Genomic DNA, 8600 nt, shown 5'->3' with positions numbered 1-8600 from the left:
GAAAATTAAAATACGTTAAAAAGCAATAGTACAAAACTATACAAAAAATAAAAAATAAAATAAGGAAAGAAATAAAAAGGAAATAAAGAACTAAGAGATGAAATAAAAGTTAAAAATAAAAGTTTAGAATAATTAAAACAGATTAAGTAAAACAGGAACAGGCTGTCTGAAGGTGGTTAGATATTAAAAGTTATAAAATAAATGACATGTACAATTAATGTACAAAACAGAGCATGTTTTAAATAATGAAAATCTATTGAATGTAATGTATTAATCTGTAATCTGTTTATTTATTTTTTTTAATAACTAGAAAAATAAATAAATAAATAAAAATATTAGTTGCACTTCCAAACATCATTACCAGATTGGATGATTTCACACCAATTTGGATGGATTGTGTTTTGAAATGTGATGGAAATTTAGCAGGTATACAAAACTTAATATATTAAATTCATTGCTTTATAAAGCAGCTGAAATAAATAGTAATATTTGCTCCTTACAAATTTTTTTCTGATTTTATATTTTTGTTATACTTACCTTTTTCAGGTTATCAAACAAACTTTAATATCAAACAAATATAACCTGAGTAAATATAAAAAAGCACTTTTTAAATGATGATTTCATTAATTAGAGGGGAAAAAGATCTATATTGGTCTGATAATAAAGTTTGATATATATATATATATATATATATATATCAGTGGCGATTGCTCTAAGACCCTAAAATGTAAAAAAATTAAGTGATTAAATATACACTGTTGTGTGTACATGTCACTGATTAAATATGCGCTACACCGCGCTCAGCGTCTCTGGGGGTCTATGGAGCAGTGGGCTGGCCTCGGCCGGCCCGGACGCTCAGCTTCTGCAAGATGATTAGATGATCTGTCTGAGGCGGAGTCCCTTTTTGATTGACAGCGAAATAAGCGAATCAGCGATCTTTTAGTGAAAAAAACGTGATGGGAGCATTTTCGTTCTGTTCTGAGTTGAACCTGAGACTTTCCTAATCCTTATAGCGGCATTTTCTTTAGTAAAAACGACTAGCGACAAATCCAGCTTCTATTTCTGGTGCTTTTCTGTAGCTGCTTGTGTTTGGAGACTGACTTCTGTTACTCTTTCTGACTTCTATCACTCTTTCTGACTTCTATCACCCTTTTTGTGTATTGTGTTATCATTAAAATAATTTTAATTAATAAAGGGATTATTCAAGGAAATTAAAACTGTCCAAAAAGGAACTAAATTTACCTGCATTTTTTCCTTTACCAACTTTAAAGGTTTTGCGAAATGTTTTATTTTTTACTGATCATTTTATGTTTATTCATGTCATAGCATCTTTTTTATGTAATTGTTCAATGTAAAGAATGGGTACCTTTTTGTTGTGTAGTGAAAACTTGAAAATAATGCCTTTTGTTCTCATCTCAGGGAGAGTAGAATTTTTGTATAAATAAAACGACATATGTTAAGATGTAGGGCGAAATTGAGCTTCCCCTCCTTGAAAGACCAGCATCCGCCACTGATATATATATATATAAGAAGAAGGTAGACCTATTATATATATATATATATATATATATATATATATATATATATATATATATATATATATATATATATATATATATATATATATATATATAATAGGTCTACCTTCTTGCCATGTTATACTGTTGATATGCTGAATATCAGCAGTTTTCCATGCATTTTGACAGACTTTTTGACTGGAAACCACTGTAGCAATCTGGCAACCCTGCCTCCAAATTGCATTCTCATTGTAAAAGGTTTACATGATTGAGTTACATGATACAAGTGAAAGGTACACAGTTAAATACTGAAAATGTTAAGGACTCATCGCTAAGCTATAGATAGTAATCTGTAATCTATCCCATGCTAAAGGTGAAAATGGGCTGAAATGGGCTGAAATGTTCATTTTCACTGTGTTTCAGATCCTCCTCTGCTCTTCTGAAGGGCTATTCTTCAGAATCTGAAGTTATTACTCATCAAGCGCAATCGAGAAGATGACTAACACTCTGTTAGCCTCGAATAATAGCCTAGTGTTTGTGAAAAACCAGAGCTTTGTTGGAATGGTTATTTTACTGGATGAAAACACTGTATATTTCAAAATAATATAATACTATTATTATATTTTAATAGTGTGCACTACTGTAAACTATGCTGTACGCTTCCACTGTGTTATAAAATCACTGACAGTTGGCTGTGGAATATTTACCGTATTTTTTGAACTATAAGGGGCACTTAAAATCCTTTAATTTCCCCCCAAATCATCAGTGCACCTTATAATCTGGTGCTCCTTATGTATGAATTATATCAGTCATGTATTAATGAGCAGTAAAGCCACTCTGCTGAAGTACAGAGTTATACAGGAGTTTCATTTAAGTTTCTCCAGCTCCAAGGATGGAGCAGTATTAGCATTAGCCGCTAATCACGCTAAGCGCTAGCTCTTTTGCCATCCAGAGGTGAGTATTACCAGCCTGTAGTCTGCTACTAACCCTGGCTAGCAATGCTGTAGCAGTATTAGCATTAGATGCTAACCATGCTAAGCACTAGCTCTTTCGACTTACTGTGTTGAAATAAGCTACGTGGGATGAACTCTTGCTAATATCCCCCTGGCGTAGCAGAACACTCAGAGTTCCTCAGTGTAGCACTCTTGGGTGGCATTAGCCACTGACTGTGGCTAGCGCTAGCGTGGTTAGCTGCTAATGCTAATGCTGCTGCACCCAGCCTTAGTGTAAATCTGGAAATCTAAGGTTACTGTACATAAATGGAAGCGCTTTACTCATCTTTTTGACTTTAAAATATATATTTTTTGAGAATTACAGTTTTATTTATTTTACTTAGCTTAGCTTAACAGATCTAAGCTAAGCTAAGTAAGATCAACAGACCTGCTGAATTAGGAGGAAAACGTGGTGACACCCCTGTTCCTTACTAGTGTCACATAATGAGCCTTATAATCTGGTGCACTTTATGTACAGCTCTTGAAAAAAATTAGAGACCACTTAAATAAAAATGATGACTTTCTTTGATTTTACCGAATTGAAAAGCTCTGGAATATAATCAAGAGGAAGATGGATGATCACAAACCATCAAACCACCAAACTGAACTGCTTGAATTTTTGCACCAGGAGTAAAGCAGCATAAAGTTATCCAAAAGCAGTGTGTAAGACTGGTGGAGGAGAACATGATGCCAAGATGCATGAAAAAAACTGTGATTAATAACCACCAGGGTTATTCCACCAAATATTGATTTCTGAACTCTTAAAACTTTATGAATATGAACTCGTTTTCTTTGCATTATTTGAGGTCTGAAAGCTCTGTATCTTTTTTTTTGTTTTGTTTTATTTCAGCCATTTCTCATTTTCTGTAAATAAATGCTCTAAATAACAATATTTTTATTTAGAATTTGGGAGAAATGTTGTCTCCCAAATTCTATAAATCAAACTATAAATCAAAATCAGCAAAATCAGAGAAACTGATTCAGAAACTGAAGTGGTTTCTTATTTTTTTTTCAGAACCTTATAATCTGGTGCAATTTATATTGTGAAAAGTACGGTAGTAGTGAGGAAATTTCACAAAGGGATTGGAAATACTCTAAATACTAAAAAATTAGATGGAGAAATAAAATGCTTTAAAGTTAATAATCTGGGAGAAACACCCAGTTTGCAAAAACAATATAAAACAGACAAAATCACAAATTGTCATAAGTTGATTCAATGGGGTATTTGTAGCCTCAAATGTCTACTTAACTCAAAGTAGTTGAGTAATAATTGGAAATATTCAACTTTGCCTTAAAACCATGGAGCTTTTCAGCAGGGAAAAGGTGCTTTTAAAAAGTGTAGACCTATACGTTTTGTCCACTTTGAAAAAAAAGAGAGCTAAACCTGCAGTAAATGAACCAATTCAAAGCAATTAATCTGGCTACGCTAGCTACGCTATGTTGACACCCGAGGGGCTAGCGTTAGCGTGTTCTGTTCCAGCAGAATTCCCAGAATTCAATCTACTGTTAAAGTGTTAAAGTTAAAAGCAGTCAGAACACTGGCTCTGAAATGTGTCTCATGAGAAAACTAATCTTTTCACTCTTAGATTTGACAAAGCAGCCCAAATTACGCTAAACTAACCGAGCTAATTCATTAGCACGCTCCCTCACCGAGCCTCATGGCAGCCAATTACGTTCTATGGTGTCTCTTCTCGCAGTGAGTAGATCTTCTTTTGATATATGCCCACACCATTTCTTCATTCATAAATGATCGTGGCACATTAATGTGACTAATTATTTCATCTTATAAATAATTCTCTTTTTCGTCTTCATTTTTCCATCTTAGCAGTGTGAAGCTATCAATACGCACAGCCTGCAGGTAATAGAATACCTGGGAAAGGTATTATAGGATCATACTGAGAGAAATGGACAATGGCTCTGCTGCTATCTTGTACAGGTGTGCATTTAATATCCTGAAAACACCTAAAATTCAGTGTTTTTTCATTATTTAAAAGTGTTCTGTATTGTAGATTATTACTAAACTCATATAAACTATGAAGAAAAACATCTGGAATTATTTATTTGGAATATATATTTTACTTTTCCTTCAAAGTAACAGCTCACCTGGAATGGTTTTCAGTTAACAGCTGTGCTGAACTCGTCAAGAGTTTATTACCGTATTTTGTGCACTATAAGGTGCACTTAAATTCCTTTATTTTTCCCAAAAATCATCAATGCGCCTTATAATCTGATGCACCTTATGTGGCAGTAAAGCCACTCCACTGAAGTACAGGAGTTTCAGTAAAGTTTCTCCAGCACTGAAGCTGGAGCAGTATTAGCATTAGCTACTAACCATGCGAAGCACTAGCTCTTTTGTCACTCAGCATTTAGAGGTGAGTATGTTGGACTGTAGTCTGCTGCTAACCCCGGCTAGCACTGTTGAAGCGGCATTAGCATTAGCTACTAACCGAGCTAAGTTCTAGCTCTTTCGCAATTCAGAGGTGAGTATTATCGGCCTGTAGCCTGCTGCTAACCTTTGGCTAGCACTGCTCGAGCAGCATTTGCATTAGTTGCTAACCGTGCTAAGCGCTAGCTCTTTTGCCGTTCAGAGGTGAGTATATCTGACTTTAGCCAGAAGAGCCTTACTCACCCAAATAAACAGTTTTCAGGAGAGAAATTTGTGTAGATTTACATCCAGCTCTCGTTTGATTTTAAAATATTATATTTTTAAGAATTACAGTTTTGTTCACTTAGCTTAGCTTTACTTAAGCTGTACTTAACCCACCACCACCACCCAGCGGCGAGGACTGCTGAATTAGAAGGAAAACATGGTGACACCCCTTTTCCTTACTAGTGTTGCAAAATGCATCTTATAATCCAGTGCACTTTATGTATAAAAATAGGCCAGAAAATAGACGTTTATTGATGGTCTGAAAAATAACATACTTGAATTTCTTGTCTCTTAATAAAGTGTTTGAGAGCATCAGTTAAAGTAAAGTAGTGAAGAGGTAGAGTTACAGGTATACAGTGAATAGTGAATATTTGAGTAATGTTCGAATCCAGGTTACGAGAAGAACTACTCAAGTAAGTAAAGAAAAAAATCTGAAAAGAACAATTTAAAAAACTTTGAAAGTATCCTTTCCTAAGTGCAGTCGCCGCAAAGAACATCAAAAACGCGATGATGATGAAACTGGCACTCATCAGGACTGACCCAGGAAAGGAAGAGCAAGAGTTTCCTCTGTTGCACAGGATAAGTTCATTACAAGATAAGAGCCTGACCTTGTAGAATCGATGTTAGAGGATTTACAGAAAAATAAAAAACACTAAACAATAAAAAGAAGTAAGAGTTAAAAGGTTGTGTCGTGTCGTCTCACCCTCTCACCGACGCTGAGACGCTTCTCGTGTCTCCTGGGCGAAACACAGGGGTGTCAAGGTCTCTCCATCTGTGGTGGAGATGCAGGCAGATGGTTGGGGTAATTACTTGAAGCCCGAGGAAGACAGACATGCAGCCTGAGCTCTTGAAGAGACATTAGGATGGAATTAAAATGCCCCGGAGCCGACCACAGGGGCGGCCTACGCCAGCCAGGAGAACAAATGTACAGATTAGTGCGTGACTGGAGTCACAGGACCCGAAGTTTCTTTGACATTGAGCTTTAAGTTTCTAAGCTAGGCCTGGTCATCTTCTTGTTCTTGTTTTTGAGCCCTTTGTTTTATTGTAGGCTGAGCAGGAGCGCCCTATCCACCGTGTCCCAGTTGCATCAAGTTGAGCCCCATATTAATCAGTAGATTAGGTGAAACTATTCTTCAGGACAGGGGTCAGCAATAGGCGGCCCACGGGTCAGCTGTGGCCAGCTAGAATGAAACATCTGGCCCGTGAGGTTCCTTGAACTACTAAAATGCTTCTCTGGTGAGCTTTAGTTTACATTCCTCCCCTGTCTCTCTCTCTCTGTCACGCTTCATAAGGGCTGTTTTTTCCCGGCTGTGTCCCAATTCACTAGTCGGGGCAGCGGTAGTGTATTGTACCGCGACCCTGACGACCCGGGTTTGATCCCGCGTGAGGAGCGTTGTGTTTGTTTATTTACTTATTCCTTTCTTCTTGGCTTTCTTCTCCATTTTGTTGGGGCAAATTATGCCCCGAAGAGGCCGTTGAACAGTGTGGGCAAAAAGCACAACATTCCTGGATCTCACAAAGCTGCAGGGGAGCGGAGGTGTGCTATTAAACAAAGGTGAGTACTTTTTATCATGTTTTACTACAATAAAAGTCTAGTAAGAGTTTAATTGTTTATTACTGTTGATTCTCATGCCACCTTTCTTCTTGGGTTTACCTGATTTGAGATCAACTGTTCTGCAATTGGGTTCAACAAACCTCTGGGCTGGAGAGCTACTAGTCTAGTCTGTAGCACTCCATCCCATTACACATAATTTTACAAAACAGAATTGTTTTGTTCTTTAAACAACGGAGAACATTTTTCCCAAATTCCACATAAAAATATTGTCGTTTAGAGCATTTATTTGCAGAAAATGAGAAATGGCTGAAAAAACAAAAAAAGATGCAGAGCTTTCAGACCTCAAATAATGCAAAGAAAAAACAAGTTCCTATTCATAAGTTTTAAGAGTTCAGAAATCAACGTTTGATGGAATAACTTTGGTTTTAATCACAGTTTTTTTCATGCATCTTGTCATCATGTTCTCCTCCACCAGTCTTACACACTGCTTTTGGATAACTTTATGCTGCTTTACTCCTGGTGCAAAAATTCAAGCAGTTCAGTTTGGTGGTTTGATGGCTTGTGATCATCCATCTTCCTCTTGATTATATTCCAGAGGTTTTCAATTTGGTAAAATCAAAGAAACCGATCATTTTTGGTGGTCTCTAATTTTTTTCCAGAGCTGTATATTCGTTTAAGCTACTTTTTTTTCAGTTTTGGTCCTCCATATCAGGAAATCCTGAACTGGCTGTGCTTTCAGGCAGCGTTCCATCAAACTGGAGCACATTGCTGCATGAGTTAACAGCCTGGGAATTTCTGTAGAGGAGGAAACAAGAAGTCTAGGCTCATTTCGTTCAGGTTCAATTTTAGCCAAGTGCCGATCTGAGTGTCCTGCCTGCGATTACGCCGCTGCTCTGATAATAACGCCACGGACTGAAGAGGGAAGAGTCTCGGCGTGGAAGATCGAGGCAGAAGAACGAGGGTTAGAGGCAGTAAAGCTTTGTGGATGCCTTTTCCTGATTTCCCTCGATGTGTCCTTCTTTTTTAGGACGTTTCCAGACCACCCACGTCCCCTCAGGCCCTTCAGAGCATCCCTCTTTTACCCCACAGCTCTGCTCATCACCAGGCTTTCATTTATTTCCTCACCAGGAATAAAAAGCCCTGGTGAAGAGATGCTACGATATTTTCATCTTTAACTACAGTAAAACCAAATCTGCTGCTATAATATAATAAAATATTTCAGATATATGATATATGATTCATTTCGAGACATTTACGATTCTCAGAATAGGAGAGAAATGCTGTTAACTGAAAACAGGCTTATAATAGAAGCTGATAGGTGAGGGGGTGGGACAGTGCTGGAGGCCATCATCAAATATGAAGGACCTGCCCACTGGATTCTGCTGTATTTTGAGACCTCTCTGCGAGTAGGTATCAAATACAGTGATGAAAATAAGTATTTGAATGCCCTTAGACTTTGCAACTTCTCCCACATGTTCACTTGCATGTTCACTGTAAGAGACATAATCTAAAAGAATTCTGCAAATCACAATGTAAGATTTTTTTAATAATTTATCTGTGGGTTACTGCTGCAAATAAGTGAACACATGTGAAAATCAATGTTAATATTTGGTACAGTAGACCACGTTTGCGATTGCAGAGGTCAAACGTTTCCTGTGATTTTTTTCACCAGGTTTGCATTAAACACTGCGACAGGGATTTTGGCTCATTTCTCCAAACAGATCTTCTCCAGATCAGCCAGGTTTCTGGGCTGTCTCTGAGAAACACAAAGTTTGAGCTGATATGCTTCTTACAGAGCCGCTCCTTGGTTATCCTGGCTGTGTGCTTTGGACCCAGCCAAGACCCATTCTCAATGCTCTAACTGAAGGACGGAGGTTGTTCTGCAA

This window comes from Astyanax mexicanus, chromosome 4 (genome assembly GCF_023375975.1).
Source record: "Astyanax mexicanus isolate ESR-SI-001 chromosome 4, AstMex3_surface, whole genome shotgun sequence".
Lineage (NCBI taxonomy): Eukaryota > Metazoa > Chordata > Actinopteri > Characiformes > Acestrorhamphidae > Astyanax > Astyanax mexicanus.
This window is presented reverse-complemented; position numbering follows the sequence as displayed.